This window comes from Rana temporaria, chromosome 7 (assembly GCF_905171775.1).
Source record: "Rana temporaria chromosome 7, aRanTem1.1, whole genome shotgun sequence".
NCBI lineage: Eukaryota > Metazoa > Chordata > Amphibia > Anura > Ranidae > Rana > Rana temporaria.
This window is the reverse complement of record NC_053495.1, coordinates 55,715,794-55,742,008: the sequence shown is the minus strand read 5'-3', so window position 1 is coordinate 55,742,008 and position 26,215 is coordinate 55,715,794. Positions and strand designations below refer to the sequence as shown.

At 41.4% G+C, this 26,215-nt stretch overlaps 1 protein-coding gene across 1 annotated transcript in view; it reads right to left on the bottom strand.

Annotated features, from left to right (window-relative positions):
* ELFN2 (extracellular leucine rich repeat and fibronectin type III domain containing 2) overlaps nucleotides 1-25,943 on the bottom strand; it is a 155,075-nt gene extending 129,132 nt beyond the window's left edge. Inside the window, exon 1 of the mRNA XM_040359416.1 lies at nucleotides 25,077-25,943. The gene's annotated coding sequence lies outside the window, so the exon portion shown is untranslated. The remainder of the gene's footprint in view (nucleotides 1-25,076) is intronic.
* Nucleotides 25,944-26,215: the final 272 nt, after the last annotated feature.

Below are 26,215 nucleotides of genomic sequence, written 5' to 3'. Positions count from 1 at the left end.
GGTTTCTGTGTTTGCACTTGCTTTCTGCTTTCATTGTCCTTACTTGAGGGGCAATGCTTGAACTAAGCAGGGCCAGAATTACTTAATAGCTAACCTGAATATTTTAGCCGCTTGGGATATGCATAAAAGAAGATGCGCCTCGTTAGCAAGTAACGTGCACTGCATCTGTTAGCATGCTTGCTGTGTTGAAGCATACAGTATATCTTCATTATAGAGGCTCTCTTTGTATATTACTGACCCTGAGCCTTAACACACAATTCAGTATATTTATTAAAATGTAAATGGATTACATTATTCAGGCTAGCAGTGTTTTGTTTCATTGTATCACACATATATATTTGTATAACTGTCATCTAATGTCAGTATCTCTTTTTATACATTTTTGTTCTAGGCTTCTTTATTTTGTTCAGGTTTTTTTTTTTTATAATTAATTAGTAGTAGGAAGAAAAGTGGACATATCTTTAGGAGCCAGCCAGGATAACAACATGGTAACATGGTACTACAGGAGACATGCTGCCAATGCCATGTCATGCTTGTGGAACAAGGCCTAGTTACCAGTGGGACCATGCTGTCAATGCAGTGCATGTTATCAAAACAGCTGTTTCTCCAAAAGAACGAAAAAACTACCAACATAGTTCTTCTTACTACAAAACCATGCTACAAAAACATTGTTTTGTTATCAGGTCAGCTATGCTATCTGAACAGTTCTTTGTTCATCTCTTACCAACTACACTATGCATGTGGTGGCAGAAAAAGTGTGCATTAATGACCAGCTTCTGCACATATGCATCCATAGCGGTCTGAGGTTGTGTGCCGAAAGCATGCCTATTGTGCACTCCCAACACACTGACCAAGTTGTCACCAACAGCCAGTAGGATGGCCTCCCAATCATGTGATCTTTGTGAGAGCCAATCACACCAGTAGCATGATTGGGAAGCTGCTCTGCCTTCCAGCAATAAATCTCATTCAAAGGTCTGCTGGCAACTATCAGGAGGGGGTTACAATATAGGCCATATTGCTAGAGCAGAGACAAGCAGGTATTTCAAAATATTCCTTACATATTAAAATGTATGTAAATAAAAAATAATTATTATTTTTTTGTCTTGAATAGAGTGGGGAAGAGTTAGATCTCCTATCAAGTTTGTATTGTTGTCTGTGGTCCCTCAGAGATTAGAGTGTAGAGGTTGCCTGGTCACCCAAATACCACTCATCCCAGCTTAAATAAACAGTCTAGGAGTTGTCTTTTTTTATTGCTTGAAGCAACATTAATGGGAGAGGGGTTAGGGAATGGGATACTCCAATTTTTCCTTGAGTAATTGTGGGCGCTGGACAGTCTAATGCCTCACCGCTGGAGACAATGAGGCACGTCTCTGAGCAGTCTAAGGTCTCACAGTTGAAGACCATGAGGTCTTTGGCATCTGGTTACCTTGCACCTCTTCACAACTGCTGGTACCCAGTGCAGTCTATGGAACACTACACAGTCACGTAGATAAGCAGGGTCTTCAGTCACAAGTCCCCACCACAACTGCCACCTTCCAGCTTCCACCGGACACTGTCCAGTGAGTGGGACGCCACCTCTCTAGACCAGATCCCCGGTGGTGAGGTTCTACAATTAACTCCAAAGCCCATCCAAACCCTCAGCCCTGACATCACTGAGGCCTCTAGAGCATCTGTACAGTCCATAGGCTGCCTGAAAGCAGTAGCCCTTCTGGCTCTAGAACCCTCCAAGGGAAAAAGCCCCTGCTGTCCAGTGCTATAGACTATTTATCATCTTTCAAGCCTCCTTCTGGACACTTCTCTACAGGGATTGGCTAAAGCATGATAAATATTCAGGCTGGTTATTTAAATATTTCACCCTAAGCTCCAGAGGCTTCTCCTAGAGGCAGGGAGAAGCAATCAAACTAACAGCCTGTGAAACGCTGAACAAACCAGGCCAGACAATCACTGTCCCCTTGATTACAGAAGGAGCCAAAAAGCATCCTACATAAAAAAGGGTGCTACACTATGTATTCACCTGTCGATGCTGTATCTGCTCCTGTCACCTCTACACTGAGAACCTAGGGATTAAACACCACTGATCACTCAGTTCTCCCCCCCCCCACTCTGAGCAGAGAGCCATGACTGTCAGTGACCGACTCTCTGCTCTGTCCCTCCAGCGCTCACTGGAGCGCTGAGCTGCGGAGGGACTGACTCAGTCGCCCAGGGGCTCGCTGAGAGGCTGAGCCAGCTGCTGGTCCATGCTGCTGGGTGGATCCGACTGTAAAGTCATGATCAATCCAGCGCCTGGACTGGCTAAGTGACGCCTGTTGACAGCAGGCTTTAGGCAGGCTGAAAGCGGGTCGCAGGAGTGCAGAACAAACTGCACACCTGTGATCCATAGGAGAAGTAGGACCAAAAATGCCTTGGTCCTACTTCTCCTTTAAATAAGGGACATTCAAACAGTACTATCCTTCCACCACCTATATCATCATTATGCATTCAGTCCCTCATTCACATGAAAGAATTGGTACTTTGTGCATGGTCACAAATTGTGAGGAGAGACAACATATTGCTATGCATCTAGGCCAGGCCTCGACAAAATCCGGGGCGCCCGATCGCAATTGCGACAAGACATTGTGACCTGGCGCCTGGGGAAGCTTAGGGCTGCAGAATGCCGTGCCGCAAAGTTGCCGCCTCAATTAACGTCCGGCGCTGGGCGGCCGGTAATTGAGGCCGCGGCTTTGCGGCATTCTAAATACTCCATTTAGAACTGAAATATAAATTTTGTTTGGAATTACCCATTAACCATAACTAGACATGAGCAAGTCAATTTTAAAGAGAATCAAGCAATTATTGAATTCAGGCAAACAGAGTCCATGGATTATATGATTCTCATTAGATACATCCATATATATCATGACTTATTCATTAAAATTACAAAAAGAAAATATGAAAAAGTAGAATTGTTGTTAACGGCAGTCAATCAGGTATTATATTTTATTTTAAAGAAACTAGTTGGCTGCTGTGAGCAACAACAGCAGTTTTATTCTTATTTTTATTTTGCCATGCATGTATGAATCAGCCCTCCATTGGGGCAAAGTGAATATTTAGGATTTGACAAATAAATAAATCAAAGTCTCTTACAATAAATAACACAACACGATTCATTTGAAGCTTTCAAATTTGACATATGCAGGATATATTCTAACTTAGTGTCAATTTGTCAAATAACAAGTAATGAACTCTGGAACATGAATGTGTAACAAGTAACGGTAAGTGAGAATGGATATATTTATGGAAAGTAACCTGAGATAATTTGTGATATTCCTTAATATATAAAATTCCATTGATGTCACAAATGTCTTGCTTGCTTCTTGACAGCAAAACACGTTTTTTTTTTTCGATTATCCATAAACTTGGACAACTTTCATTTGTGACCCATGGGACTGAAAATCATCCTGAAATCTCACATTGATATTGCTGTGTGCTATGGGCAATCGTGGTTATTTACAAAATGAATCATGTGGTTGACTTCTCTACCCTTCCACTGTAAAGTGAAATGATTGTTTTTCAACTCCCACAAATGGAAATAGTACTATTTCTTAAAAGTTGACTCTACAAACTTTTTTGAATATTAAGCAAAGATGTGATATCTTTGTAATTTTGTAATGATTTTAGGTGAACAGACTGTGGCTGACTTTGAAATTTTGTGCAGCAATTTAGACTGATCAGACATTGCTTTGGATCATTTATACTTTGATTAATAGTAGATAATGGTAAAGTGGATCTAAACCCTAACTAGATGACATTTAGTCTGTATCATAAACCAGACGCATTTTTTTCATAATTTACTGTTTTAACCATTTTTATGTTTTCTGTGTGTTTTTATCTCAGAGCCTCTGGCCACTTTCCATCTAAAAGCAGTTGCTCCAGAATCCACTGCACATCATTACTCTGAACCAGCTTCCTGATGGTGACAACTATGAACCATGGCCACTTGTGGTCACCACCAAGATCAGGTGTGACAGGTTCCCAATGCATGACAGCAACTGGAAAAGTTGTCACCCTATAACAGGAAATGTCTGAATAAAGACAGACATAGCCAGATAAACAGATATTCTTTTTTAATGACAGCTGCATATTTAATTTTTTTGAGATTACAGAGCTTTAACCGAGAGGGTTTAGATCTACTTTAGGACTGTATTGAAATCTATTCTATGGGTGGTCACAGATGGCCATAATTTTCTAAGAAAGACAGATGGGAAGATATCTGTCTGACCTTAAATGAGATATTGGAGCAAAGGATCCACCATGATTCTTGCCTGTACAATAAACTGCACTTCTGATCACCGAAGATGCTCAATACTATGATTCCTTTTGTATTGAATTGTATTGTAACTGTGCTATATAAATACTGTACTGTATAATAAATATTGTCTCTTAGCAGAAATAGCTTAATTGTTGAAATTATTCTTAAAGCGGTCCTCCACCCTAAAGTGGAGTCCCGCTGATCGGAACCCTCCCCCCCTCCGGTGTCACATTTGACACCTTTCAGGGGGGAGGGGGGTGCAGACACCTGTCTAAAGACAGGTATTTGCACCCACTTCCGGCCACACGCTACGGGCGAAAGACGGGCATTCCGTCACATCCCGTCTGTCGCCCGTTGTGTGCTGGGAACACTCGGCTCCCAGCACACAGCGTGTGAGCCAATCGGCGGGCGCAGCGCGACTCGCGCATGCGCCGTAGGGAACCGGGCAGTGAAGCCGCAGCGCTTCACTTCCTGGTTCCCTCACCGTGGATGGAGGGGGGAGCAGCAGGGTGACGAGCGATCGGCTCATCCTCTGCTGCGATCACCGCTGGACTCCAGGACAGGTAAGTGTCCTTATATTAAAAGTCAGCAGCTGCAGTATTTGTAGCTGCTAGCTTTTAATATATTGTTTTAGTGGCACATCCGCTTTAAATTTGGGAACATATCTTTCTATAATCTAACTGCCTTTGACAGTCCTAAATTTAAAGAGGAACTGCAGTCTGCTCACATAATTTGTAATAAAAACATCTTTGCCATTCTGAAGCTCCCCTCCAACCACTTGGCATATTATTGTATATATACTGTGATTCCGTACTTGCCAAATATCCTGCAGAAATCTCCCTCCACTAAGTCTGGCTGCAGCCATTTTAACTGTGGGCAGCTGAAGCTGTGGCCGGTTCATTTCCTGGATTTACACAGACACACAGAGGCACACAGACACACACACACATATACAGATAAACAGACACACTCACAGCACTGCTTGTCTGCACATTTCTACTCTCTCGATTAATACAGATAAATAAATAAAAAATAACGCTAATCTTAAAAAAATGTGTATTGAACAACTCAACCTTAATGTGATATGACACACTTAAAGGGCTTGTAAAGGTTCGTCTTTTATTTTCTAAATAGGTTCCTTTAAGCTAGTGCATTGTTGGTTCCCTTACCCTTTCCTTTGATTTCCATTCTAAATGTTTTTTTTCTTTGTTTGAATTTCTCACTTCCTGTTCCTCCTCAGTAAGCTTTCCACCATCATCCGAGCGGTGGAAAGTCATTTAGAACAGCTTACTGAACACCTTACTGAGGAGGAACAGGAAGTGAGAAATTCAGACAAAGAAAACAAAGAAAAAAAACATTTAGAAGGGAAATCGAAGGAAAAGGTAAGTGAACCAACAATGCACTAGCTTAAAGGAACCTATTTAGAAAATAAAAAACAAACCTTTACAACCCCTTTAATGCATGAAAATCGTCATAAGTTACAAAGTGTAAAAAACGAAAAAAAAAAAAAAAACAGTTCCAATTCTGTGCACAGAGTGAATCCTTGTTGTTGGTGTAAAAAGTCCAAAGATGAGAAACAGATATTCCATCACCAAAATGTGGTGCAGAGCCTATGGACTCTTTTCAGATGGCAGGGATAACCTATTGCTAGAATGGTCAGACAAGCAGGCAGAATGACTTCTGCAGGGTGACAGAAAACAAGTCACTGGGGCACTCTGATGGTAGGTGAGTCCTCCAATGTGATCCCTCCTTGCAGTGGGACATCCAAGTGGTCCAAGAACAGGAGATAAACCATACAAAAGAAAGCTCCAATAGTGTAATACTATCTAAGTAGTTTTTATTGGAAGGAAAGTCAAATGGCTACTTGCAATTAGTAAAAAAATGTGCACATAGGATAAAATTGTTTGTCGGCAAACATGAAACAATCACCCGCATTTCTGGGGTCACGTGGGGAGCGATGACATCAGCGCGTAGCTCCACCCTGTGGTGGCATGACCCCGGAAGTGTGGGTGATTGTTTCATGTTTGCCGGCAAACTATTTTATCCTATGTGCAATTTTTTTTTACTGAATGAAGCCATACAGGATCTTGAGATCCAAGATGAGAAGGTTGTCTCCTTTTGGTTCGGGAAATGTGTAATGGGTGTCTTAATATCCTTTCTGCCACAGATTTTTTTAAGGTTTAGTTTTGGCATGGTGGCTGTTTTATTGATGCAGCATTACTGTTAGCCATGCACCTCTTAATATGGTGAATAAAGTAAGGTGCTGGATGGACTGGACCTCTACAGGTCACATATTAATTCTGCAGTGGAAATCGCTGAGTCAGCAATCAGAGTTGACATTTGGCCCATGAAATAATGCATAATTGTGGTGAAATCCTTCTTTAAAACTGAGGAGGGGGGCACACGAAGAGGAGGAATGTAAAGACACAAGTAGAGGCAGCATTGTAGAATGTCAGGCTCTCGAGAAGGGAGCACTGTTAGCAGTCCCAAAACGGTTAGTGAACTGGAGGGATCTGGTACAGCGGGACTGCTCCGTGTGTGTTTTGAATTTGAAACATTGTACTGCAAGCAAGAACAACATAATACAATATATTGGGTTCATATGGTGGAACCGTGTGTCTCTTGCACAAAGGAGCAATGGCAGGAAGGTGCTACCTTACGCTGAATAGAGAAAACAGGAGCGCGGAGTATGTGCTTGCAACACTCCACCTAGAGATACAGACCTTCAATGTTTTAACCTTTATCAAAGAAAACCAAAAGAAACTATGGATAATATTAGTGCCCAATGGTTCTAAATAAAGTAGCTCCTGGTGCTCAGGCCACAGAGGTTATTATTATTATTTATGTTCAGTAAGTCATTGTTATGTTGTTATATTTCATAATCTATCGCCACCCTCTGTAAAAATTACACCCTATTTTTGGAGGTACAGTTGGTGGACTTAGTTGCCCAAACCCTTGATAGGTAACAGGATAGCTAGGTATAAGTGACTCCACAGGAAACTGGTCCGTGGTTAGAGAGCATACAACACCAAGAATTTCTGGCAACTATTTAACTCTAATGCTGGCAAATCAGGCAAATACAACCAGCCCTAAAATATCCAAAAGGGTGAACATAGCCCACCAACAAAAGTTTCAGGAAACACAGTGAAATGATATTACATTGGAAGTGCCTTGACCAATTGGATGTTTTCCTTTTACTACCAACAGTTTACATATTTACTGTATATCTATACTGTAGGAATAGTAGTAGTTTGTACTGTATATATTTCTAGATGCAATTATAGAATCTGAGCCAGGAAGAATACAACATGTATGAAAGTGTTATCCAGAACATCACATTCTTAAGAAAAACATTGACAGATGATTAGCTCCAAGGCAGCAAGCATGATTACATAGATAATGTGCAGTTCAGCCATTCAAGGACTGTCATAGGGAGCCAAAGCCTTAACACAAGCTCTCAATTCACTTGCCATTAAATTGTATATGCATTCCTCTTCAACAGATAGGTGAAAAGCTTAAAAATTCTATAGAATAACTTTAACACCACCAATATCCCTTAAATAGGGCTTTAAAAAAAAGTCTCTGGGCACATTTGACTAGTAGTTGTTTTTATTACTAACAGTCCATCTTCAACAGATCGGTGAAAAGCTTAACATTTCAATAGAATTACCTTAAAGGGGTTGTAAAGGCATTGTTGGTTCACTTACCTTTTCCCCTTCTAAATGTTTTTTTTCTTTGTCTGAATTTCTCACTTCCTGTTCCTCCTCAGTAAGCTTGCCCCCATCATCCGAGCTGTTCTGGCTGGGGGTTAGTCAGCCAGAACAGCTTACTGAGGAGGAACAGGAAGTGAGAAATTCAGACAAAGAAAACAATGACAAAAAATAATTTAGAAGGAAAATCGAAAGAAAAGGTAAGTGAACCAACAATGCACTAGCTTAAAGGAACCTATTTAGAAAATAAAAAACAAACTTTTACAACCCCTTTAAGGTTAGACAAATTCGACCACAGGTTCGATAGACACAGATTGTTATTGTCAGTGTCATGTCGAATCTCCTATCTATATCGAACTGTTGTCGCAACGAAAATTAAAATAAAGCATTTGTTTATGTCGGATCTTTTGGTTTTTGGGTTCTGCGCTTTCGTTATCATTTGTTAAAACGATAACGAAAATACCTGAAATTTGGACGAAAATGAACACACATGTCTACTGTATACCCTAATTCCTCACATTGATAGACAATTGGATGAAGGAGAGCCACCTTAAACTTAATGGATCAAAAACAGAACTGCTTCTGCTTCACGTAAACCGAAAGACAAACTCTAGGACAACATGGACGCCACCCCCCATTCTGGGACAAACCATCATACCAAGCACCAAAGTTAAAAGTCTAGGAGTCACTTTTAAAAAATAGGATCAGTAGTCAGTGGATCTCACCATCTTCTCCACCTGCTACGAAAACTCATCCCCTTTATCTCGGAAAAGGATACAGCAGTAGTAGTTGGAACAATCATCAACTCCAGACTCGACTATGCAAACTCCCTCTACCTTGAAACTCCCCAAATACCAGATTTCTCGGCTACAAGTTGTCCAGAACACAGCAGCCAGACTGGTAACGGAGAAAAAAACATGGGAATCAATCACCCCGCAACTAAAGACCCTTCATTGGCTAGCCGTAAAGGATCAGGTCACATTCAAGGCCCTCTGCCTCACTCACAAATGTACACAAGGAATCGCCCCCCCCCAATATTTATGCGAGAAAATAAAATGCCACAACCCCAATTACGTTCTTCAATCAACCAACCAAAATCTACTTCAAATCCCCAAGTCCCGCTATAAGTCTAAAGGAGAACGAAGATTCGCAGTCCAAGGACACCGACTGCGGAACGCGCTACCAACTAACATCCTATTGGAAGAAAATCATTGGGCCTTCAGGAAAAAAATTAAGACCCACCTTTTCTGAAAGATAAGGATGGAAATGGATACCAAGCGCCTTGAGGCGATTCAGTTCGCATTTGTAGCGCTATACAAGTTATTCACTCACTCACTTAACACCACCAATATCCCTTAGATAGGACTTTAAAAAAGTCTCTGGGCACATTTGACTAGTTTTTGTTACTAATAGCCCATATGTTCTTTTCCAGAGGTCCTTGAACAGTTTAAAGTGTGGAAAAAATAGAACTTTAAGTGCCGGTTCACACACGGGCAACCCGACTTACAGCGTAACTTTGCAAGGCGATTTGGAGGTGACTTCAGCGCGACTTCAGCACGACTTCAGCGTGACTTTGAGCAACTTACAATGTGACTTGAAGTTGCCTCCAGGACAGACGACTTTGGCTGTAGCCAATCACAGAATAATCAGCTCTGTGGGAGGGAAGAGTTTGCCTGGGTAAACTATTTTCTTTTCCTGTAAAGCTGCTTCAGTTAAGTTGGAGATCTGACTTTGGAGGCAACTTCCATTGAAATCTATGGGTACAAGTTGCCTAGAAGTCACCTTGAAGTAGTACAGGAACCTTTCTGAAGTCGAAGCAACTTCAGTAGTGTACATTAAGACGGCTCTCATTCACTTAAATAGAATTTCTTATGTCCAGCGACTGGGGGCAACTTGAGGTCTGACAAGTGTGAATCGGAACTTATGATCCAAAATTTTTTAAACTTTATTAAAGAAGCAAAGCAAACACATACGAGAACACTCTAATAGAAGCAGCCATTATCAGACTTTGCCAACAAGTTCTACAGCAGAGAAGTTGAATCATCTTATCCGCTTCATTACATGTAAGACCACCAGCCTAGGTCTTATAGGCTTGGAAGCCAAATCAGGAGTGCTATGTACATTCCTATAGCCCACTGAGTGCAAAACTGGATAACTCACACCTGTTTTAATTCTATGAACTAAAAGTGGTATGGTTTGATGAGTTACATTGAAACTAGTTCAATTCACTTAAGGTCTAAATATGACTGCCCATCTAATTACTTATTACCCCTCTGTGTAGTAACTAACCGTAGTAACACTAATTATCTGTAAACATACTTCTAATGACCAAAGAGCATTATAGCTTCAAAATGGTGTTGCTACTGATGAGGAAACTCAAATTCATGGGCTTCAGTAACATTTTGCTGAAGAGACTGCAGACAAGTGGATGTTATTATTATACAAGAATGCAGGGGTAACTGCATGCAGGGAGAGCAACACAATAAGTAAGATTGGATTGAATGTCTTTGCTGTGTCAAACTACGGATCTCTAATACAATGTATATGTCCTAAAGTCTGTGGGACCTAGCTGTATAACTTTCTTTGAAGTTCCATCTTTGACTCTGGTGGAATTAATTGAGATAGTAATAATCATTCACACAGGCATGCTACTTCCACCAGATCCTCCAGAGAACAAATCTTCAAAAGACATAGGGGGTTATTTACGAAGGGCTAATCCACTTTGCACTACAAGTGCACTTGGAAGTTCAGTCGCTGTAGATCTGAGGGGAAAGATCTGAAATGAGGGGAAGCTCTGCTGATTTTATAATCCAATCATGTGCAAGCAAAAATACTGTTTTTTAATTTTCCTTGCATGTCCCCGTCATATCTACAGTGACTGCAATTCCAAGTGCACTTGTAGTGCAAAGTGGATTTTCCTTTCGTAAATAACCCCCATAGAGTAATATCCCAGATGGAGGTGTAAATTTGCATTCTAAGACAAAAATACAAGAAACAAAGATGTTACAGAACTTTTAAATACAAAATATATGCAACAAATCAAAAACTAAATGTCTGATAAACAAAATGTCTCTTCCATTTTCCCCTTGCAAGAAGCATGTAAATGCTCCTGTTCTTTGACTGCTGCTGGTCTCAATCCAGCATCCTGGTTTTGGCTATGATGCATCCCTGTCTGTCCACTTGCAGGGTGATTAATGTGGCCAGTCATCGGGTGGAGACCAAACCTGATCTAAGCCAGCCAAGCCTGCAGTCTCACGCTTGTGATAGCATGTGTAATACATGTTCCAAGCTCCCTGTTTGTCTGCCCTGCCTGCTAGTTTGGATCCCTTCTTTATGACCTTGGATTGGAACTCCGACTATTCTCTGAACTCTGCCTGCCTTTGATTTTGGATTGACCCCAACTATTGTGAACCAAGAACCTGGACTGTCATTGAACCACTCTACCTGTCTGCCATCTGTAAGTACCTGTTTGCTATGCTCAGTCTGTGCCTGCCCTGATGTGGTAGCCAGGCACTATAGCATTGTGTATAAGTCCTGGGTGCAACCGAATACAGGTAAACCTGCTTGTCTTATGGGAAAGGGGGCTGCTATAGGTGAAGAACACAAAAGCTATCTATAGTGTCTGACCACCTGCGTTAGGGGTAAGCGTGACACTCCCACACTGCAAAACTATATTTCAGCAGAAAGTGCTGTAGATAAAATGTGAATATATAGATCCTGCAGTTAGGGTTCTTTGGGAGACAAATACCCCTCCAAATGTTTTCATAAAATACACACTTTTTTGTGCTCTAAAAAAAAATCACCTTTAAAATTGTCCGATCAAATGATGTTTAAAATACTCTTATGCCAAAATGTCTTATGTATAAGGGTATCTAAAGCCAAAAACAAAATTCTATATTTCACAGATTACCTGTCCTTAGATATGGTAACTGCATTCATTTTCTTTTTTACAGACTTTTTTTACCTTTCACCTTATGATTCTGCTGGTAGCCAGTGTTAATTTTGACTTCAAATTTCGATTCAGTTTTAATCATAGTCTTTTGACTTAAATGCCATTTTAGTTTTAGTTGCATTTTAATCTTTTTTTACTAAAATGCCAGTTTTAGTCGTATTTTAGTCATCTGAAATGTTTTCGTTTTAGTCATGTTAGTCGACTAAAATCTCCAGTGCATTTTAGTTGACTAAAACCAAATGGGTTTAGCTAAATTTGAATGCATTATTTAAACATGTCTCTAGAATTTTCAAATTAATTATTTACTCCTGGAGTAAAAATCGAATAACGTTATTATTTATGGCATTAAGGTTTAACCATGCATTACAGACACAAATTAAGCCATTGTGAAATATAACTTTATACTATAACTAAATATTGCTTTTTGACAAACAGAAGTGCAACTTTAAAATACAAAAAAAAACCTGTAAACTCTTATGGCTGAAATGCCATTGCACACACTGTATTACCTGAATATATTACCAACATTAAATACAAGAAAAAAAAAATGAGAAAAGTATTTTTCCTATTTTTTTTTCTCTCTCAGCAGCTTAGTAGATGCCCCTTACTTATCCCTGTGTGGTATTGCAACAGTGCAATACATGTTTAAACTTTAATGTGCTATTATTATAGGCTCTGGATGGAATTGTGTAGCCGATTTAGAAATGGCCAGCAGAGTAGTGTTAAAGGGGTTGTAAACCTTTGTGTTTTTTCACCTTAATGCATCTTATGCATTAAGGTAAAAAAACACCTTGCAGTGTACAGCCCCCCCCCCCTGTTTTACTTACCTGAGCCCCGAATTTCCGTGGGTGCGATCCCATGGTCACCCTCTCCACGGGTTCTCGGCTCTTCATTGCATAGATTGATAGCAGCCATTGGCTCCCGCTGCTGTCAATCAAATCCAATAAGGCGTGCCGTGCAACGGGGGGTGGCGCCGAGTCCTGCATACGGTGGCTATGGACAACGAATGCTGGACACAGGAGCACACCCGCAAGTTAACCCCCTTGGGAGAGCGCATCTCAGAGGGGGTTATCTGAGGAGCTAAGAGAGCCACCGTGGGACCCCAGAAGAGGATGTTCAGGGCCAACAAACTGCACAGTGGAGGTAAGTATGACATGTTTGTTTTAAAAAAATAAAATAATCGAACCTATAGTATCACTTTAATTTTTATGTCAATTTTCGGTTTAGTTTTAGTTATAGTCTTATGACTAAAATGCCATTTTAGTTGTAGTCGTTTTCTAGTCATCTGAATTGTTTAAGTTATATTTTGGTTGAATAACATAGAGGTTGATTTACTAAATGCAAATTGACTGTGCACTTTGCAAAGTGCAGTTGCACTCTGCAAGAGCAGTTGCTCCAGAGTTTAGTAAATGAGCAGAAGCTCTGCTGACTTTCATCATCCAATCATGTGTAAGCAAAAATGCTGTGTTTTTATTTTCCTTGCATGTAATTGGGTATTCTTTGCAAAGTGGAGCTTTACCTCATTCAATAAGCTCTGGTGCAAATGCACTTGCAGAGTGCAACTACACTTTACAAAGTGCACAGTCTAGTTGCCTTTAGTAAATCAACCCCATAGTGTTTATTTAGCTGACGAAAATATTTTAGTCAACTAAATGAACACTGCTGATAACACAGTTGCTGCCCTAGGTTGACAATGCTCCCTCACTGCAGAGGAGTAGTGTTACAACCCTAGGATAGGAAGGAAGTGTTTTAGGACTACAAAACATCTTGTCTTCTCCTCTTTTCATACGGAGGAGATGCACTGTAATCCACGGAGATAGCTGGAAACAATACCAATTAATATAAGTGCACCAAAGACAGGGACCACAGAAAAATATCACCTTACTGGATTTCTGGCACCAGCAACGGGTATTTTTTAAACATTTAGAGCAAGTATAGATAAACACTTTAGCCCTGTACACACGCTCGGTTTTCTCGGCGGAAAAAAGTCCACCGAGAAAACCGAGGGGAAAGCCGAGAACCTGGCAGGAAAACTGCCATGGAGCTTTGGCCGGGAATCCCGGCCGTGTGTATGCTCCATCGGCACTGCCTCGCAGTGTTTCCCATAGGTAAATAGTAGATCTGGTGGGGGAAAAAACTTTGGGAACCCTGACGGGAAAAGAGAGAGCAGGTTCTCTATTTTCCCGATGGGATTCCCGGCTATTTTCCTGACGGGAAAACTGCGAGGAAGCATGCACAGGTTTACCCAGCCAAAAGTTCTCCTGGCAGTTTTCCTGCCGAGAAAACCGGTCGTGTGTACGAGGCTTTATAAATTTAATGGATCAAAATGGCGCAAATAAGAGAAATGTATTGTTAGGACTCGCAAACATTTTAATTACATGTGAGGCCTCGTACACACGCACAGTTTTCTCCGTGTGTGTGTGTATGGTTTCTCGCCTGGAAAACTGCCGGGAATCTCGACAAGAAAAATAGAGAACCCGCTCTCTATTTTTCTCGTCTGGATTCTCCTGCCGAGAAACCCGAGCGTGTGTATGCTTACCTGGTCCCGATAAGCCTGCGCATGCTCAATGAGACTTCGACACATGCGCGGTAGCTTACAAGGCATAATGTAGGGTGTAGCAAGATGGCGGCGCCGGCATCGAATGTGACGAGCGCATGTTCATCGTAGTCGATGATGTCACCGCCTTCTTGCCATTCAAAAGAACAGCGGTTCTTTTGAATTGTGTGTGTGTACACTCGGCGAGCAAAAAAGCGTGCCAGAAATCTTCTCAGGAAAACCAACGTTTTTTTCCTGACGAGATTCCCGGCCGTGCGTACAGGGCTTAAGACTAACTAATATGTCTTTTTTTTCCCTTTTGGAGCTTTATATGGGAAATTTATTTTAGGCCACTCCACAAGCCCACCAAGACTACCTACTGTAGATGTACTGAAATCAGTAAGAAATCATTTCCTGAATGAAACAAGCTGCTCAGAGATAGCATATCTAATTAAGGTAAATATTGATTAGCTGGCTATGACACATACTGGAGGTACAGACTGCATGCTTTTTCTCATATTGTCTATACTGTGCATCTGCTTCCAAATAAATGTCCTAAAAACTGGCATCGCAATAGATAGCCAATCATAATACCAGTTACAGTGTTAATAATAATACAGCATTATTTTTTACTGATATTAAAACTATTATTATTTTACTACAGGGACTTATTTTTATTCAAGATTTATCGTAGTCACTGTCACTGGAACTAGGACTGATTTGCCAGCACTAGGGTAGTAGAGGAAAACAAAGCTGGTCTTTGAATCCTGACCCACCTGCATTAAATGGAGACACATCATTGAAGTGATTCTAAACTCTAAACATTTATTATCTTAATACATTCCTGCACATCTGCAGCTCTTCTCTCCCCTCACTTCCTGCTCTCACAGGCTTTGATGAGGCAGCAGGAGCCATTGGTTTGGCTCCCACTGCTGTCAATCAAAGTTGGTGATGAGTGATGACACAGACAGTGGGGCTCGAAAGCGAGCCTGCACAAGTGCCCAAATGGGAAGCGGCTTCCTATTGGGGGCCCTAGCCAGAGAGAAGGAGCCTGGAGAGCCAGCGCGGGACTCGAGAAAAGGAGGTTTGTGTGTAGGCTCCAGAGCATTTTTCTCGATGAGAAAAATGGGCGTTAAAAATTTAGAACCTGCTCTATTTTTTTTCATGTCGTTGTTTTTCACGTCGTGAAAAACGGTCATGTGTGGGCTTTAACGAGGGGGAAAAAACATGCTTGCTCAGAAGCAAGTTATGAGACAAGGAAATTAGCATAAACCACCCAAAGGGTGGTGCCATGCGAATGGATTTTCCCCTTTATAGTGCCGTCGTACGTGTTGTACATCACCACGCTTTGCTCGAGCATTTTTTTTACGATCGTGTGTATGCAATGCAGGCTTGAGAGGAATCACATAGAGAAAAACTTTGTTTTTTTCCATGACATGAATAATGGTTGTGTGTACGCGGCATTAGACATAGTAGGTGCAGGCCTATGGGCTACATGTACATGAAAATATAAAAAGGTGCAGCGCAGTAATGAAACTAATAAAGTCCATATGATGAGTAATTTCACAATGGTACACACCCCGTGACAAAGATGTTCTTCAAACGGTGCTCTCAATATGACAGATCCTCCACCAAAAAAACTGAACACTATTACCGGATACAATGGACCATTGAAGGAACAATAGGTCAAACTCGCTTGTTCCCACACTCTGGGGGGTAAGTGATGATGATGTGATCCAACAGGTGGCAGTCAGGAATCCATCAATCAGAGATCCATGTGGTGGAAAAAATATATGAAAACACTCTAAAGCCTCGTACACACGGCCGAGGAACTCGACGGGCGAAACACATCGTTTTGCTCGTCAAGTTCCTTGTTAGGCTGTCGAGGAACTCGACAAGCCAATTTTCTCCATTCCCGTCAAGGATATAGAGAACATGCTCTCTTTTTGGCTCGTCGAGTTTCTCGACAGTTTCCTCGACGAAAATGTACACACGACCGGTTTCCTCGGCAAAAAAATATGTCTCAGCAAGTTTCTTGCTGGTTTTTGCCGAGAAATTCGGTCGTGTGTACGAGGCCTGAGGCCACGTACACACGGTCAGTCCATCCGATGAAAATGGACTGAAGGACCGTCGTGCGTACACACCATCAGTTATAAAAACGATCGTGTCAGAATGCGGTGACGTAAAACCCAACGACGTGCTGAAAAAAACGAAGTTCAATGCTTCCAAGCATGCGTCGACTTGATTCTGAGCATGCGCAGGTTTTTAACTGATGCTTTTGCATACTAACGATCGGTTTTGAACATCGGTTAGGCGTCCATCGGTTAGATTTTAAAGCAAGTTCTCTTTTTTTTGACTGAAGGATAACTGACCGATGGGGCCTACACATGATCGGTTTGGACCGGTGAAACGGTCCTTCAGTCCGTTTTCATCGTTTTTGACCGATTGTGTGTACGCGGCCTAAGTGTAGACTGATTTTTATTCCAGGACAGGATACAAAACGTATAAAACAAAAAATTAAAAGAGCATGCAAGCTCTTATGAAATGAAATGAGAGCTGTATATGACAGCACAACAAACGCTAATAGTAGGCAAACAACAATGTGTATGCCGCAAGTGGAGACAGAAGGGCGTTGGTGACGTCACAAACAGTAGTAGATTGATGGATTCCTGACTGCCACCTGTTGTATCGCACCATCATCACTTACCCCCCAGAGTGTGGGAACAAGCGAGTTTGACCTATTGTTCATTCAATGGTCCATTGTATCCGGTAAGTGTTCACTTTTTTTGGTGGAGGATCTGTCATATTGAGAGCACTGTTTGAAGAACATCTTTGTCACGGGGTGTCTACCATTGTGATATTACTCGTCATATGGACTTTATTCGTTTCATTACTGCGCTGCACCTTTTTATATTTTCATGTACATTTTTTGAGGTCCTGAGATTTACCTTTCGGTGTTCAGCTTGCATAGTATTTTATTGTTTTTATGTGTGTGCGCTGATTGCCATTTATATCATTTCTATGGGCTACATGAAAAAGGGTAATTTTTTTCTGGTCTCCCAGTATAATTATTTGCAACACTTTTTCATATCATCAGTAGAAATAGTATTCACATTGACATCTGTTTTCATAATATCATAATATTCTAACCCAGAAAACAAAAAAATATTCTGTTGCGTGATCCTAGCAGAAGGGTACAATTTAGGGCAAACGTGTGTCTACGGGAACTGGAGATCACAATCCAACCCTGATTTTATAATTTAGCAGATAGTTATTTATTTTTATTTCTCTCAGCTACAGTACCATTCAAGAATCATTGAGACCCTCAGGCAAAAGCCTAATGAGACAGGTACCATATAAACCCTATAGATAAATGACAGGAATTGTGATGCTGTAAAGAGTCCTAGAGACAGATATTCAGATGATTTAATTGCGGAGAGTCATCACTCGTGTGGGTGCTTCAGCATTAGATAAATAGTTCAGTTTATATGTACAGCTCAAGCATAGGGAATGCCCAAATTGTCTAATGATGATCATAGACATGAGATGATTGCCTAGATTTGGATGTAATTTCATGTCTATGGGCACTGACTGACACCTCTAATCCTTTGCTGTTTCCCTTGAGATACTCCAAGACAGCGCTGGAAGTGATTGCATATTCCTCCCTCCTTTTTGCTTCATCGCATAAGCAAAAGCAGGTTCAAACTACCTGAGCATTTATGCCTGAAGCTAGACCTAGATAGGTCTTCAAAATGGTTGGATTGTGCCTGAAAGTCTGGCCATCGTCTGAGTTCTACTACCAGCTTTATTCCTGTGTGGTTGGTTATTCACTCCCCATGTTTTAACCACTTAAGCCCCGGACCATTTTGTTGCTAAAGGACCAGGCCCCTTTTTGCGATTCGGCACTGCGTCGCTTTAACTGACAATTACGCGGCCGTGCAACGTGGCTCCCAAACAAAATTGACTTCCTTTTTTCCCACAAATAAAGCTTTCTTTTGGTGGTATTTGATCACCTCTGCGGTTTTTATTTTTTGCGCTATAAACAAAAATAGAGCGACAATTTTGAAAAAAATTCAATATTTTTAACTTTTTGCTATAATAAATATCCCCCCAAAAATTTTTATATAAAAAAAAAAATGTTTTGCTCAGTTTAAGCCGGCACGTATTCTTCTACATATTTTTGGGAAAAAAATCGCAATAAGTATTTATTCATTGGTTTGCGCAAAAGTTATAGCGTCTACAAAATAGGGGATAGTTTTATGGCATTTGTATTAATATTTTTTACTAGTATTGGCGGCGATCAGCGATTTTTATCATGACTGCGACATTATGGCAGACACATCGAACACTTTTGACACCATTTTGGGACCATTGTCATTTTACAGCGATCAGTGCTATAAAAATGCACTGATTACTGTGAAAATGACACTGGCAGTGAAGGAGTTAAACTATAAGGGGCACTGAAGAGGTTAAATGTGACCTAAGGGAGTGATTCTTACTGTGTGGGGGCGTGGCTTGGCGTGTGATGTCACTGATCGTCGTTCCCTATGACAGGGAACAGACGATCAGTGACAGTCTGAAGCCTCGTACACACGTCCGAGGAACTCGACGGGCGAAACACATCGTTTTGCTCGTCGAGTTCCTTGTGAAGCCGCCGAGGATCTCTGCGAGCCAAATTTTCCCATTGCCGTCGAGGAAAAAGAAGACATGCTTTCTTTTTGGCCCGACGAGATCCTCAGCGGTTTCCTCGTTGAAAAGTGTACACCAGCTTCTTGCTGGTTTTTGCCGAGAAACTCGGCCGTGTGTACGAGGCCTGACTAGGAAGCACGGGGAGAGGTTTGTTTACACTTACCTCTCCCAGTTCTCCCCGCGCGACCCACGGCTGTACATATTAAAGGGGCGCAGCCGTGCCATTCTGCCGACGTACATCAGCGTGCGGCGGTCGGCAATCGGTTAAACTGCATAAACCATATTTATTACTATTTAATATTACATTTTCAAAGGAAATCAGAAATCAGTGTCTTCATGCCTCATGTGTGGTTTCTTTATTTTGTATTGAGTAACAGTCATAGTGGGAGATGGCAAAGGTTTACCTAATTTGTCATAAAACACCTCTTGGCAGTGATATTTGACTCTGGGGTTGATTTACTAAAACTGGAGAGTGCAAAGTCGGGTGCAATTGTGCATGGTAGCCAATCAGCTTTTCTAACTTCAGCTTGTTCAATAAAACTTTGACAAAAAAAAATGGAAGCTGATTGGTTTATCTGCCGAGCTGCACTAAATTTTGCACTCTCCCACTTTAGTAAATTAACCCAATGTCTTGTAGCCAGGATGGAAAATGTTGTCATATCATGCCAGAATTTGCCCTATCTTGCCCCATCTACGTTCCCTGTATGTATTCCATACATCTAGATTACAACCAAGGTTCAGATATGGTTGAATGCAATCATAAATATGGTAAAGCTCTAGCTGATCAACACTCAAATCAACTAGCTAAGTCTTTTATTGTGAGCCACATTGAAGACAACTGTAGGTGGCTGAAGCCTCGTACATACGACCAAGGAACTCGACGGGCGAAACACATAGTTTTCCTCGTCGAGTTCCTTGTTAGGCTGTCGAGAAACTCGACAAGCCAATTTTCTCCATTCCCGTCAAGGAAATAGAGAACTTGCTCTCTTTTTGGCTCGTCGAGTTTCTCGACAGTTTCCTCGATGAAAATGTACACACAACTGGTTTCCTCGGCAAAAAAATATCTCCCAGCAAGTTTCTTGCTGGTTTTTGCCGAGAAACTCGGTCGTTGTGTAGGTGGCTGACAGTTGACCAGGCTGGTTGATTTTGGACAATCAGATGTAAATTGGCATATCGGCAAGAATGCTTACAGCTCAATAGCCTGAGATATACATGTTTATTGGTTTGACCTTTTGTAAATGTCCCAATGCAGTTTAAAGCAAATGTCACAAGCTTTTTAGTGCGCTGAAACTGCAAGATTGTTGTCAGCCCTGCCCATTTGCTAGTTGTCAAACTACTGTACTCAATCCAACTAATTCTCATAATCTCCACAGTATAGGGACTAAAGCTGTGTATACACTGTTTGGATTTTGTCTGGTTCTTGATAAACCAGCCAAAACGTAATTAGTGGGTGACTTTGTTGGTCCCCTTATATCTGACATCGTAAGAAAAAAATTCAAAATGAAAGGAGCCAGGGGAAGATTAATTTCTCACTTCCTGTTTCTTCTCAGTAAGCTTGCCCCCATCATCTGGCCGGGGGTTGGTCAGCCAGAACAGATTACTGAGGAGGAACAGGAAGTGAGAAATTTAGACAAAGAAAAAAAACATTTAGAAGGGAAATCAAAGGAAAAGGTAAGTGAACCAACAATGCACTAGCTTGAAGGTACCTATTTAGAAAATAAAAAACAAACCTTTACAACCCTTTTAATTAGGAGGACCCTGTGAGATGGCATAAGAAGTGTGCACAGGACACAGAGCAGCTATAATAAAACACTTTCAATGGGCTGTTTATCAGACCAAAAGGTAAAAAATGAAGAACTTAATTAACTATAATGCTGCATACACACGACTGTAATTTTTTAGATTGGTCGTGAAAACCGGTTGTGTGTATGCTTCATAGCAGTTTTCTTGATGAGAAAACTGCCCGCAAAAAAAATAGAACCTGCTCTATTTTTTCTCGTTGCTTTTCCCGTCGTTCTTTTTCTCGTTGCGAAAACCGCTCATGTGTATGCTTTTCCGAGGGGAAAAAAAACGTACACGCTCAGAATCAAGTATGAGACGGGAGCGCTCGTTCTGGTAAAACTAGCGTTCGCAATGGAGATAGCACTATCATCACGCTGTAACGGACTGAAAAGCACAAAGACTGAAAAGCGCGAATCGTCTCTCACCAAACTTTTACTAACACGAGGATCAGCGAAAGCAGCCCAAAGGGTGGCGCCATTTGAATGGAACTTCCCCTTTATAGTGGCGTCATACGTGTTGTACGTCACCGCGCTTTGCTCAAGCGTTTTTTTTTTTTCATGGACGTGTGTATGCAAGGCAGGCTTGAGAGGAATCACGGCGAATCATGTAGAGAAAAACTTTGTTTTTTTTTTGCATGACAGGAAAAACGGTCATGTGTATGCTTTTCCGAGGGGAAAAAAAACGCACACGCTCAGAATCAAGTATAAGACGGGATCGCTCGTTCTGGTAAAACTAGCGTTCGTAATGGAGATAGCACATTCGTCACGCTGTAACGGACTGAAAAGAACAAAGACTGAAAAGCGCAAATCGTCTCTCACCAAACTTTTACTAACACGAGGATCAGAAAAAGCAGCCCAAAGGGTGGCGCCATTTGAATGAAACTTCCCCTTTATAGTGGCGTCGTACGTGTTGTCGTACGTGTTTTGTATGTCACCGCGCTTTGCTCGAGCATTTTTTTTTTCATGAACGTGTGTATGCAAGGCAGGCTTGAGAGGAATCACGATGAATCATGTCGAGAAAAACCTCATTTTTGTTTTTGCATGACAGGAAAAACGGTCATGTGTATGCTTTTCCGAGGGGAAAAAAAACGCACACGTTCAGAATCAAGTATGAGATGAGAGTGCTTGTTCTGTAAAAACTAGCGCTCGTAATGGAGATAGTACATTCGTCACGCTGTAACGGACTGAAAAGCACAAAGACTGAAAAGCGAAGTGCGAATCGTCTCTCACCAAACTTTTACTAGCTCGAGGATCAGCAAAAGCAGCCCAAAGGGTAGCGCCGTTTGAATGGAACTTCCCCTTTATAGTGTTGTCGTACGTGTTGTACGTCACCGCGCTTTGTTCAAGCGTTTTTTTTTCTTTCATGAACGTGTGTATGCAAGGCAGGCTTGAGAGGAATCACGATGAATTATGTCGAGAAAAACTTTGTTTTTTGCATGACAGGAAAAACGGTCGTGTGTACGCGGCATAATAGTCTACAAACACTTTAATTTATATGGTCATTGAAATTTAAATAATTCTGTGCCTACTTTATATTTTGCACTGATGTCAGTTTATTTTTCTATGTTTGAGTGTATTGCTTAACGTTTATGACCAGGTTGTCTGGTGTTTTTTTTTGTATGTTTTTCTGTTTGTTGGTTTGTCTTAAACCTAATAAAAATATATTTTTTTACTTTTGCCTACAGGTAAGCCTATAATAAGGCTTACCTGTAGGTATAAAGAATATCTCCTAAACCTGTACGGTTTAGGAGATATTCCCCTCGCAATGCGCCGCTGATTGCAGCGGCGCATGCGCAGGGGGGATCCTCGGCTGAAGGGCTGGCCCCGCCGACCCATGCCGGAAAGGAAATCTCCCGCGCGCATGCGCGGGAGTGACGTCATCGCCGCTCCAGCCAATCACAGCGCTGGAGCGGCGATACCCGGAAGACACGCTCGGCTCGGCGTGGACCAGGTAAGTTCCCTACCTCGTTCTGAGGTAAGTATTTCATGATGAGCTAATATGCGGTGCATACTAGCTCATTATGGCTTTTGCCTTGCAGGTATATAAAAAAAAAATGTATATGTGGGTTTACAAGCGCTTTAAGTTGATTTAAAAAAAAAAAAGAAAAGGTTCCTGTCAGCTTCACTTTAGCTGGGGCTGTCAGGTGTAATTTGGGCGGGTAGAGGCCTGGTTTTGGGCGGGTAAAGCGTGACTTTGAGCGGGAAGGTCACGTGTTTCCCGGGCTTTGAAAGTCACGTTTTTCCCGGGCATAGTACACGTGTATGGGGCTTTATAAGCCCAACACCCTGAGGCCTTAACCGGCTGTAACTTGGAACAGCGTGGTGTGCTCCCCCTTCCCCCCCACCCTGTCGCAGCACCTGTTATGTGGTATGTCCCCCTTGAAGACAAGGGGGGACTTTGTATTTATTTATTATTTATGGTATTCGCTCGAGTTTTAGGACTGAGCGAGATCTTGAGAGAGAATTTTAAGTTTGGAAAGTTATTTATTAAGAAGTTAAATATTGAAAGTTTTATTTATTAAGAATTTAAATAATATTAATTGTATTATTTATATATATATATATTTATATATACCAATAAAGGTGCCGTGGCCATTTCTATTACCAATAAAAAAAAAAAATGTTATCAATAAAATTGTTTAAATATATTTTGGTCTATGTTGAGTTCTTATTTATAGGCATTAGTTGAATTTATTTGGTACAGCCTGCATTCCCATGTCTAGGGAAGAACCTCTGCAATACCTGCTCAAGTCAAGTTGTCCCGACCTGTGGAGGTTCATGGATAGGATGCCAGACTCATGGATAAGATGAAGACTGTTCTGCTAGTTGCAGTGATTAGAAACCTCATCTTAAAATGAATCTTGATGTGGAATTATATCCAGGAAAAGAAATTATACCTTTCTACCCCTGCTGTGTCACTAAATGTAAACTTGTTTTCCACATGACTTGGAAAAATTTAGTGGTACAGCACCGAACATAATATGGTCAATTATGACTTACTGAGAGTAATCATAACAAGCAAGAGATGTTCTTGAATTCCAAAAATATATGGGAAACCCCCTTGGAGAAAATGATAGAGCCACCCACAACCTAATCATGACAGCCAGGACATGCATGGGAGTTGGAAAATTTCTCATCATTGTCACAGTATGGAAATGATGCTCCTGATCAGATAAAAACAATGACTAAAGCAATATAGAGTTTTTGGTTTTGATCCAAGTGAGGAGAAGTCCTTAGCAGCAGCAGCAGCTAACGTCAGACACCACTAGACATCTAAAGCCTATGCAACTCCTCTGCAACTCCCGCAGCATAGATTCAGGCTGGAGATATGCCTTGGCAGTGCTTGTCTCTTCTATAGAGCACCTGATTTGAGCATAAGTAAAGGGATCTGCATACATATACTGCCTTATGCAGGAAAGAAGCATCCTGTCTGAAGAAGACACACAGACCCAGTGTATTTATATTATTGGCGTAAATACATAGTAAACTCCATTGACAAACACTATTAATAAAATAGCACACCTGCTCTACACCAACACACAAATACTGAATCATGACTTATTGGAAAGATCAATACAAAATAGAGAATTTCATGTCTATATCATAAAAGTACAAGCATTTACAGACCTTTAATGCCATAGATGGATGTAAAGCTACATAGGAAAGCACTACAAGCTGATTAATACACCTAGACGTGCCTAACGGGTTACAGATGCAATATCCCAGATAAATGAACCCGTTTCAAATCAGAACACACCCAGAGAGATCATACCGAGCTACACATTCACGTGTTACACCTCATATCAGCATTAAGCTCCCATCACATGAGCACCCACATTCACCCAGCACACAGACTTTAAAAATACAGACACCACTGCTGTGTAATACAGTACAAGATCACACACAACATACAGAAGGATCTATAGCATAGAATGCAGAAAATAGAAGAATAGTAGAAGAATGTAACGCAATCCTTCAGTGAACAGTTCTAAAGCAGACACACATATAAGGAATAAAAAACGATACTGGTTGTGCGTGCGTGCGTGCGTGCGTGTATATATGTGCACATACATTTAGACATCAACATATTTCTACATATGTGACCAGTCACGCAGTTTACCAGTGTCTCTGTATCATCAGTCTGTGCCTCTCATCTCTCTGGCATTAAGAATCTGCTCATCCGCTTAGCAACCGGTGTCCCTGTCACTTTCCGTGCTCTTCTTGTCACCACTGCTCCCCCCTTTACGGTGTCACCAGCAGAGCTGTGTCCCTCGCGGCGCCAGAGACAGGCACCCAGACAGAAATCTTTCCAGATCTCCCCAGCTGTCTTACTCCAACAGATAGGCACCCACACAGCGAGCAAGCGAGGGAGAGCGAGGGAGCGAGAGAGAGAGAGAGAGAAGGAGGGAGGGAGCAAAAGAAGGAGGGGGATAGATAGAAGAACAAATACAGCATAAAAAGAGTGATGGTGCTAAGAGGATGGATGGAAGAAGCCCACAAGAAAACAACTGATCAACATCAACAATTGATCGACGCATAAATTCGAAGCAAAACGACAATAATAGCAATTCGTTGTAGAGGACGGGATAGAAATGGCAGAGAGGATATAGCGGGTGTTAAACACCGCACAGGAGAAGAGAGATTTCTAGCACATAGAAGGCAGTAGCATGATGGATGAGAGACACACACAGAGCCATAGAGGGATCATAGGAGTGGACAGAGAATCCTCGCAAACGGTGATCATCATACTCAGCCAGTGCAGCACCAGACTGAGCCACAGAGAAGATTATTGTGGGGCAGACCTGAATGAAAGGAGAGAGGAAAAAAAAAAAAATCAGGATGGGGGGGAAGAAGTGTAAGAGATTCTATGAATCGGGATGGCGAAGAAAAAAGAGAATCAAGAATAATGGAATATGGTGATGATGTAGAAAAAGGGAGCATGAAATCAAGAAGCAGAAAGAGAAGGAAGAGAGCTAGCAGAAGGCAAGGAATGGGAAGCCGTCAGGCTTGTGTGTACAGTAAACTGTACGTGTTAGAAAAGGTGGGGGGGCTATAGCATTTACAGATGGGAAAATGCAAAGCGAAGAAATAATAGAGGGAAAAAAAAACACATGCACCATATTTAACTTGTATGACCTAATAGTCTAAAGAGCCAAGGCTGCCTTGGCTCTTTAGACTATTAGGTCATACAAGTTATATACTAACTGGGATGTTGGCAAAATTAAAATAGTTGTATCATTAGTCTAATTGAGGCAATAC